The sequence below is a fragment of the Micromys minutus genome (genome assembly GCF_963924665.1).
Source record: "Micromys minutus genome assembly, chromosome: 2".
NCBI lineage: Eukaryota > Metazoa > Chordata > Mammalia > Rodentia > Muridae > Micromys > Micromys minutus.
The window spans coordinates 2795958-2806366 of NC_137971.1; positions in this window are offsets into that span (position 1 = coordinate 2795958).

Below are 10409 nucleotides of genomic sequence, written 5' to 3' on the forward strand. Positions count from 1 at the left end.
ACACACACACACACACACACACACAGAGGCACCATGTGCACGCTTGCTCATGCTCATACTTGCTTACACACACGTGTGTATATATAACACAATGGAGAGGGGGAACCTCTAAATGATCAGACTGTTCAGCTCAAATAATCTAGCAGAGGCTTTTTCCAAAACCAAGCAGGTTAAATATCCAACAAAGCCACTGTACTGGCTGACTTTGTATGTCAATCTGACACAAGCTGGAGTTATCACAGGGAAAGGAGCCTCCATTGAGGAAATGCCTCCATGAGATCCAGCTGTAAGGCATTTTCTCAACTAGTGATCAAGGGGGGAGGGCCCCGCCCATTGTGGGTGGAGCCATCCCTGGGCTGGTAGACCTGGGTTCTATAAGAAAACAAGCTGAGCAAGCCAGGGGAAGCAAGCCAGTAAGTAACATCCCTCCATGGCCTCTGCATCAGCTCCTGCTTCCTGACCTGCTTGAGTTCCAGTCCTGACTTCCTATGGTGATGAACAGTGATATGGAAGTGTAAGCTGAATAGCTTTTTGATCACAATGTTTTGTGAAGGAGTAGAAACCACGACTAAGGCAGCCATGTCTAACTTGGGCACGTTTTTCTGCATCTTCTTTGTGTCTGATAGAAATCAATGCAAACTAAAACCAGTTGACATAAATCCAGGGCCACCACCTCTGAAGCTTGAGGTTTGAGGGTTGACCAGAAGGACAGGTCTGAGTCAAAGGCATGACCAAGTCAAGGTTAACGGCTCTGAGGATCATTATTAGTGTTGCCTAGAGATATAGCGAGTACTGGAATTAAAAGCCCACCTCATTCAGGTTGAAATTTGCAGGCTGATAACGGCCCCTGACATTTTTGCAGCACCACCATTTGCCTTTCTGTGATAACTAACACAGCATCAAGTGCCAGCCAGTGCCAGCCAGTGCCAGCCAGTGCCAGCCAGTGCCAGCCAGTGCCAGCCAGCAACTCTGCTGCACCTTACACGGCTCAACAACAAAATGCTCATTCGGCAGGAGGGTAAAGTGTTTTGGAATTTGTTTGCATAGAGTGCTGAGATTTTTAAAGACACCCAGCCTAGGGATTTAAATTTTGCTTTCGGTGTCTTTGCAGAAGCTGTCCTTAATAAGACTAATGAAACCCGGAGTCAGGTTTTATTTTCATGCACACACGGAGGAGCGTTGAGATCAAGAGACGTTAGCTCTGGTGGGTCTAGCCTGTAACCATGCAGCACAGATTCCAGAGCAGGTGTCTGGATCATGGCTATTTCAACTTCAGCTGCAAGTGTGTCCCTGAGGCTGGTTCCCATAACCTTCTCTGAAAGTCCTTTAGGAGGGACCCACAAGGGCAAGGTTGTTCTTAAAAAGTGTACTTTTCCACTAAGGAATGAATGCAGGAGCATCCCCGTGAACCAGACATGGCCCTGGACATTAGACACCACAGTCAACCTGAGAGGAAAACTGCTAAGTGACAGATCGTGTGGGAGGCAGGTGTGACAGACTACTAAGTTCATGTGCTCAGCGCTTACCATTAAGCATGGGGTGGGGTTGGGGGGACTGGTGGGCTTTCATACACAAATGGTCAAGAACTATCTCAGAAGGAACGTGAGTGACATGGTTGGGCTTTTGAGCTGCTTGATTTTAGGAAGTGAAGGTTGATAGAAGAATGCAGAAAGCTTAGACCAGAGGACTCCAGATGCTAAGCCCAGACAGGTGCTGCAGAGAGCAGGGGTGGATAAGTATCAACAGTGGTGTCCAACCATCAGAGGAGGAGGACCATGGTCAAAGGTGAGAGGGCAGTGGCTGCCTGCTCACACAGGATACCTAACTGCTCTGAGGTGTAGAGACTGGAAGAAAAGCAATCCCAGCTTTCAAGAAGGTAATCTCACTGATAACTCAAGGTACAGGAGAAGTTACAAGGAGGACCAGAGAGAATTGCTGCAAATAAGTTATAATGGAAGATAAAGTAATCAAGAACGAGTCCTACAGCCTGTCATCATCTGAGACGATCCATTAAGTGGATGGCTGGACTCCAATAAGAGAATACATTTGTTTGTACGCAGCATGATGCCCGGAGTACAGAGGCCACACGGCTAACCCTGGTAGTGCACAGAAGTTAATCAATGACTGGAAAAATGATAAAAAAAAAAATAGACCAGGATTGGGAGATGGCTCCAGGAGTGACGTGCTTATAGTACAAGCATGAAGACCTGAGTTCAACTCCCCAGGACCCACATGGACAGCTGCAACTCAGCGCTGGAAGCAGGGAGGAGGTCAAACCCTGGGTCTTGCTGGTCAACCAGCATAACCCAAGTTCAGTGCTGAGAAACTCTGCAGCAAAAAGTAAGGTGGAAAATGATAAAGACACTAGCACACAACACATACACACACACACACACACACACACACGCACAAATGCATGCATCAATTGTAAGTTTTATTAAAGTCACGTATTAAGAAAGGTGAATAGCACCCTGCAGAATTTTCTAGAAAATCAGACTCTTTTCAGTTTGCTTAACTCTAGAATGATTATCAACACACTATAAATCACAATCTTTTCATCACAATCAAACATTATTGAATATCTTGCACCGGACAGTAAGTACAGAAGTCCACATTTTCCTCCACCAGCTTTGGCACAAACATGCTTAATACGCCTGGCTTAGAACCCACGATGGAGCTGAACTTTCCACCGAGCGCCAGAAGTCCAGGCAAGATGCAGACCTTGTGAAGGAGAGCCTAAAAACCCCACAGGCATTTGCTTCAGTAGCCCCAGATTCCTGGTAATATTTGAGATGTATGCTAACTGGTTTGGGGAAAATTGCTGCCATGTTTCAGCTGCACTGCGCCAAAGCCCTCGGAGGAGAGTAGTAAAGTAGTAAAGCAGAGTTCTGAGAACCAGTAGAACAAAAGGGAGAAAATCTGAAAAAAAAGGTAGGGATGTCAGAAGTCAGTTCGGCTCAAGACAGGAGTTAATTTCCCTGTATTGCGTGCTATTGCTCCTGATTGAGTGTGTAAGCACGTGAATTTGAGTCACTAAAAGACTCTGAACTATTGCAGGTAAAACAATAATAATAATTTGCTTATTTGACCTACCAATTTCTCTAACCACAGGAGGCAATTTCTGAACCCTAAGAGGTGATTCACAACGATCGTCACTTAGCCCAGTTGCCGGATTAGTTTTTGAATTGGTTACTCATGATGTTAACTTCTGAGAGAATGGGCAGGTTTCACAACGTAAGCTTTGCAGTATGAATGATAATGAAAAACATATTAGTCAGCTTTCGGTTACTTTAACAAAATTCCCCAAACAATCAATTTCTAAAGAGGGGTTTTGTCTAAGCTCACAGTTTGGGAGTCTTTGATCTGTGGCAGTTGGCTCCTAGCACCTGTGCCAAGTTATCGTATCTTGGCCAGGAGCACATGGAAGAAAATTGTTCGTGTGATGGTCCAGGCATGAAGGACAGAGGTGAGGAAGATACCAGTGTCCCACTGTCTTCCTCAACTGCACATCCTCAAAGACTACACAAAACCTCTCACAAGCCCTGCCCCTAAAGCGTTCTACCATTTCCAATAGGGCCAATGGAAGGGTGATGCTTCTGAGACATAAGCTTTTGAGAGACATCCAAACTATAGGAATAATCCAAAGAGACAAGGCAGGAAGGGTATCAATCCACCGCTCTGCCCGACCTGAGCTCGCCCACTCTGTTCCGCCTGAGCCCTGTGCGTGTCATTGCAAAGGCTTTGGTGTGACATGTGATGAACTGCAGATTCTCTCACCCCTGACTTTATTTCTGAGACACCTCCTCACAGGCCATCAATCAGAGAGCGAGGACTTCTTATAGGCCGTTCCGTCCCACTCCAATGCATCCACCATAGCAAGAGGGATGGTGCAGGAAACGTCCTAGAGCCGGAGGAATGCTTGGCTTGCTGGGGAGGATGAAACAGTGCCTATTTCTTAAGCACATAAAAGGCTAACACATGGACACCTCACCATTCCTCCTGCGGTAATGACTCAAGTCCGGGCCCTGGAGAGACAAGCAAGATGGATTTCTAGGAGATCAGAGCCAGGGCTGCCATGATCCATTCCCCAGAACTACAGCTGTGGGGTGGACCTGGCCATATTTCCTGTGCTCTGATGAGGTCTTTATCTTCACAGGACCAGGAGGAGGAAGAAAAGCTCGACTGATCTTTGTGATGGCAGCAATTATTAAACCTTTCTCTTGCCATCCCATCTTTCTGTCTACAGACCGTTTCTATTGGGTGGTGAAGGCAGAGCCTCCTTGCTTAAGCTTATGATCCATTGCCCCAATTCAGTATTCGGTTTGTTCTAAAATGTATCTCCTGCCCAGCCCCTCTGGCAATATGTTGAAAGTACAGATGGGGAAAATATGACTCTTATCAGCATAAGCGCTCAGTTTGAAAAATAGCTCAAAGCCTTATCGAGCAGAAAGTACCAGGCGTTATATGAATGTGCTGGATCAACGGAAAGAGGTCAGAAAGTGGGAATGTGGCTGGAAAGGGACTTCCTTTCCAGGACACACAGGAGGTCCAAGTGCTGAAGGTATCAAACTGAAGGCAGAGTAGACCTCAGGTAGGACTGGCTCCCTCTCCTAATTATCTCTCATTGGTGTATTTGGCTCATTTTCATGCCAACTTTGAGGAATAATTAAGACTCTGAACGGTATGAGGGTGCTCGAAACTTGTATTTAAACAGATCCAACTCATTTATCATCTTCTCCCCAGAGAAAAGGGCTTGACTGATGTGCAGGTCTTTACACAGAACAGGTGTGTTCCTTACACAGAACAGGTGTGTTGCTTTTGCTTTTCACAGAACAGGAACATGCATTTCCGTGGCTGACCCCTGGAGTCTGAGGAAAGACAGACAGTGAAAGCCCAGGTCTATTTTTTTCACAGTGAAAACGAAAACTTAGAAATGTGTGATTTTATTTCCCCACTCAGTTCAACTGAACTTCTGGTGACCCCAGAGAGAGAAAGGCAGTGACTGGGGGGTCATCATAAAACATCCAGGTCTAAGGAAACCATGATCTTCTAGGGCAGGGATGAGGAAATGAAACTGAAGACCCAGAACTCCTGGGGGCCATTAGGTTTCTGCTTAGCATCAGCTCTGACAAGTTGGTCTCAAGTTCCTAACCACGATGGTGGGAGGGAAATGAAAACAGAGCTCAATGTCTTCCAACACCCTACTCCCCCTCAGTTGTCATAGAACTAGGCATACAGAAGTTTTCATGGGTGAAGGGTACTTTTCCCTAATTACCGTTTGACAAAGAACAAAAGAAGCACTTTCCCCAAGGCCCTTTCTGGTCCTAAAACAGCCATATTTATAGTTTTGCTTTTGTTCTTAGCAGAATGGCTAACTACTCACGTTATGTTAGGATTTAAGAAGCATGCGTTAGCCAAGAAGAGGAGGAGGATAGTTTTGGAAAAATTAAAAGCTATTCTAGATTTAAGGCACGTCTCTGAGCCCAGTTAAAGGGAGGGGAGAGAGAGACAGAGAGACAGATACTTAGATGCAAAGACACACAAAGCAGAGGCAGAGGCAGAGACAAGGGGTGGGGGGAGAAGAAGAAAGAGAGAGAAAGAAGAGAGAGAGAGAGAGAGAGAGAGAGAGAGAGAGAAAGGAGAGAGAGAGAAAGGAGAGAGAGAGAAAGGAGAGAGAGAGAAAGGAGAGAGAGAGAAAGGAGAGAGAGAGAGAAAGGAGAGAGAGAGAGAGAGAGAGAGAGAGAGAGAGAGAGAGAGAGAGATTCAGGGGGAGGAAAAGAAAGCAAAGGTTGGCCTCATACCTGAAGTTCTAAATGTGGTTGTTTAGGGAAAAGTAGGATGGGGGGGGGGGTTAGGAGGAAGAGAAATATGCATTCCATTGTATAAGTCTACAATAGGTTGTAGAAGTCCATGTAAAATATTAAATGACATCTCATTGGTTTGGAACATTAACCTGGGGTCTCAGATAGAAAGCGTTTTCTCTGGGCAGTTGAGAATGGGTGGGGTGAGCCTGAGAACAGAAGTTCCCTGGCCTTACCCCTGGAGTTCTAGAAACTAAGTCCTTCAGAGGAAAAGCACATCAGCACCTCTTCATAGACTTGGTGCATGCAAGACATGGAGGAGGTCCTCAGTCCCCTCTCTTGAGTCAGGGTGGATGCCGAGTCCTCCTGATCCACAGAAGACCAGGGAAGTAATGCTGACCCATTTGCAGGTCTAGGCCTTAGAAGACTAACCTCTGAAACGTCTAGATTTAAGGCAACTTTGTGAGCCCAGTTAAAGGGAAAGGAATAAAAGAGAGACATAGACAGAGACTCAAGCAGAAACTCAGAGGCAGAGACACAGATACAGAGCAGAAACAGACAGAGACAGAGGGGGGAAAAGAGGAGAAAGAAAATGAGGGAGATTCAGGGGAGGAAAGAAAGAAACGGTTGGCCTCATACCAGTAGTTCTAAATGTAGTGGTTTGGGGCAAAATAAGATTTAACAGAAAGAGAGAGAGAGATGCTCGTCTCCAGATGACACATCTCATGGCAACCATGTGCATGACCTTAGTAGGACCAGCAAAAAAACTTGCACGTAAATTCAGTGACACTACCCAACTCTGAAGCATAATAAATCACCATTTAAAGACTGATTACACTTGGGAGTAAATTGTTACACAATGGGAAGCTAAAACAAAGAGGCATCTGAACTTCCGTTTAATGCTCGTTTTAACAAAAACTTACTGGGAGTCTGCAATATACCAGATAGGTGGCCACTGAGAATCAGTTGAAACATCACCTGGTTTCCTTACATTAGATCTTTCAGCTCAGAATCAGAGAGACATTGTCGTAGACAAGCAGCCACAGGGCAGCCATGGAAAGAGCACATAGTATCTATCACTAAACAAAGAAAAGAAAACAATGTCTAGCCTCCAATAAAACAAATGCTAAGTAGCAGCCACTTACACGGAGAAGGAAGGACAGCAGGCAGAGTAAAGGGGATACAGCTGAAAGTCAAGGACATTAAAGAGGATGGAATTACATCCCCCAACCAAGAGCTATGGATTGTGGGAAGACCCAAGCCAAGCTTCTTGAGATGATGGTCACAGTGAGAATGGAGACATGCTGGTCAGAATCAACAGCAGACTACATAGCACTGCCATTGGCTAATGTCAGGAGGGAACAATAGGAAATCTCAATGAAAAAGCACCAAAAAGGGCAAAGACAACATAGAACACAGTGGCTGTGCAGGAAATCAAATTCTCCAAGGTGAGAAACACACAAAATATTTGAAGCAATGATAGTTAACATCCTCCAAATAAGATGAAAAATATAAAATATATAAAATATAAAATACATTGGCATCAGGTCCAACAAGTAAATACTTATGTATATTGTGTGTAATGCGCCAATAGAGTCAGGATACTGTCATAATCAAGTTCTTAAAGCAGTGACTTCAAAAAGAATCATAAAACCAGGTATATTATTCAAGGTTCTAAGAGCACAGAATAGGTAGAATGAAATATATTAAAATAGGATTTATTTTTAGATTTGCATACATAATGTGGCTAGTGTTCACTTTACAGAGGCTGGGAAGACTGGATGCCTCAGAAGACCCAGTCAGGTGCTGCAGGTCTAGAAGACTCCTGGAGAAACAGTGTCCACCTTGAACAGCAAAGGAAGCTGGATTCTGCTGTCAGCAAAGGGAGGCCATTGCATCTGGAAATGAACTCATGGTACACTGTGCACAGAGTTATCAGTACATCAAAGGCAAAAATTAAAAAGGCAAAGCTGCAGCCTGAAGGTGCCACCACAGCTAGGATGTGTCTTCCAACTTCAAACAACCTGATCAAGAAAATCCCTTCCTTGGCCCAGTGGCTTATGGTATGTGATTCCAGGTCCAGTCAAGTTGCTAAGCAAGATTAACCATCACATTAGCTGAACTGGCTACTTATTTACTGCTGTGATAAAATACTCTGACAAAAACAACTAGGGAAGAAAGTTTGTTTTGGCTTTGCATTTCAGAGAGACTTCATGGTGGGGATGGTATAAAAGCAAGACCCTGAGACAGCCTTGCATCCAGAAACAGAGGAGTCAAATTTCATTCATACACTTGGGACAGAGAGGTCCCATTTCGCCCCACACAGGAATCAGAGTGGTCACATTTTACTCCTCACAGGAAGCAAAAAGGTCATATTTCACCCACACAGGAAATAGGTCATATTTCACACCACACTGGAAGCAGAGAGATCACATTTCACCCCAAACAGGAAGCAGAGAGCGGAAGAGAAAAACTGCTACACTAGAAAACTTCAAAATTGCTTCTCCAACCCTTACACCCCACCTACCCTCACTCCTCCCCTGCCTGTAAGGTACTTCCACCAGCAAGGCTGTACCTCCAAACAAAGGTTACAATGTAGGTTTCTTGTTTAGTGTCTTGAGAGTTCTCAGCATCAATTCTGTAGCCACCAAAAACAGCATTCAAAAACTAAAAGGCGAGATGCTAAATCAGCCTCTCATGTCACATCTTCTAAATCCTCAGTTGTTTTGTTTCCCGGGATGAATACATTGTTTCTAAACCTTACACGGAAAAGCAGAGGGCCTAAAATGATCAAAACAACTTAGAAAAAGAATAAAGACGATGGAAATTATTTCAGAGTTTATAAAGGGAAGTTATTACTGCTCATATGAGCAGCCCCAAATAGACACATCCCGCCACAACAGAAGACATAATGGTTATGGAGGGGGGTTGCTGTGAAGAGAAGATAAAGGTGAATGACCAAAGTGCTTAATGTATCGAATGCTTAATTGCGAAAGAATGAATAAATAAAATAGAAGTAGAGCATAGTCTTCTAGTGATGCATCCCGAAGCCTCTACAATGCATGCTATGAAATAGCCACTATACATTTATAAAACCGAGAAGATTAAAGTAATGATCACAGTGTGATAAGCCCAGAAGGCAGATACAGAGCCAGTGCGCCGGGCCACACTCCAGGAATAGACCTACTTGGCTCCACTTAATCCTGACAGAAGTATCAAAGCAATTCAGTCTTTACTAAGGAACTGAAATAACTTCACAGTCACTCGAGAACATAAAGACTCCCTCCCTTACCTAACATGATATAAAACCCCAGAGCAGTGTGCATAGAGCTAAAGGTGATCACCAAAGTAACTGCACACATTGTAGAAGAAAAGACAGGAGAAAAATCTTAGCGCTGTTGACGTTTATGAAGAGTTCTTCAACAGGCTGCAAACTCCAAAACGCTGAAAAGGAAGCGATGGACAGGGTCGTATGAAATTGGAAGGTTTAAACACTGTTATAAAAACCAAGGTGGAACTCCAGCGCTAGGAAATGTTAGCAAGAAATGTAGGTTGCTTATAACAATGAACACAAGTCTGTAACAAGGCCAAAAAAGCCAAGCATAGTGTCGTCAGAGGAAATAGCAGGTGGCAAAGAGGCTTATGAAAAGATGTTCAGCACCAGTACTTATTAGCAAGACACAAATTCAAGTCACACTGATATGACTGAAATTCATAAAATTGTAAAGCCTGACGACAGGCAAACGAATCAATTAGAATTCTCTCTCTCTCTGTCTCTCTCTCTCTGTCTGTTTCTCTCTCTCTTTCTCTCTCTCTGTTTCTCTCTCTGTCTCTCTGTCTCTCTCGGTCTCTCTGTCTCTTTCTGTTTCTCTCTGTGTCTCTCTATGTGTCTCTGTCTCTTTCTGTTTCTCTCTGTGTCTCCCTGTGTGTCTCTGTCTCTGTCTCTCTCAGTCTCTCAGTCTCTCTGTCTCCCTGTCTCTCTCTGTGTCTCTGTGTCTTTGTCTCTCTGTCTCTGTCTCTCTGTCTCTCTCTCTTTCTCTCTCTCACATACACACACACACACACACACACATGCTACTCCCGTGGACACAAAATATTGCAACTACTTTGGGGAGCAATTTGACAACTTTTTAAAAAGAAAATTGGAAACCACGAGACCCATTCCTTTTAATTCTATTAATACAAAAAGATGGAAGTACATATTTTCATTAAGACATAGATAAATGTTTATGGCTGCTTTGTTATAATAACCCAGAGGTACAAATACATGTTGGAGCAGGGCCTGGTGGGATCTGTAATCTTAGCTACTTGCAGAGCTGAGAGAGAAGTCCCTTGAGGCCACAAACCCAAATCCTGAGCAACATAACACAGCAAGTCTGTGTCTCAGGATAAAGAAAAAAAAATGTTAAGATGTACAGCAAAGCAGAATGTATCTTTGCAAGGAATTCTGCCAGAAACCAAAGAAAAGACTGTTGACATAAGCAAGTATGTCTCCAAAAGGCTAAGTGAGCAAAAGAGGCAAACTCGTACACCGTGTAATCAAGCCACACGGAATTCCACAGAGTGTATCATTGGAACAGCCCAGCAAGTTGAAACTGTACCAGGGTT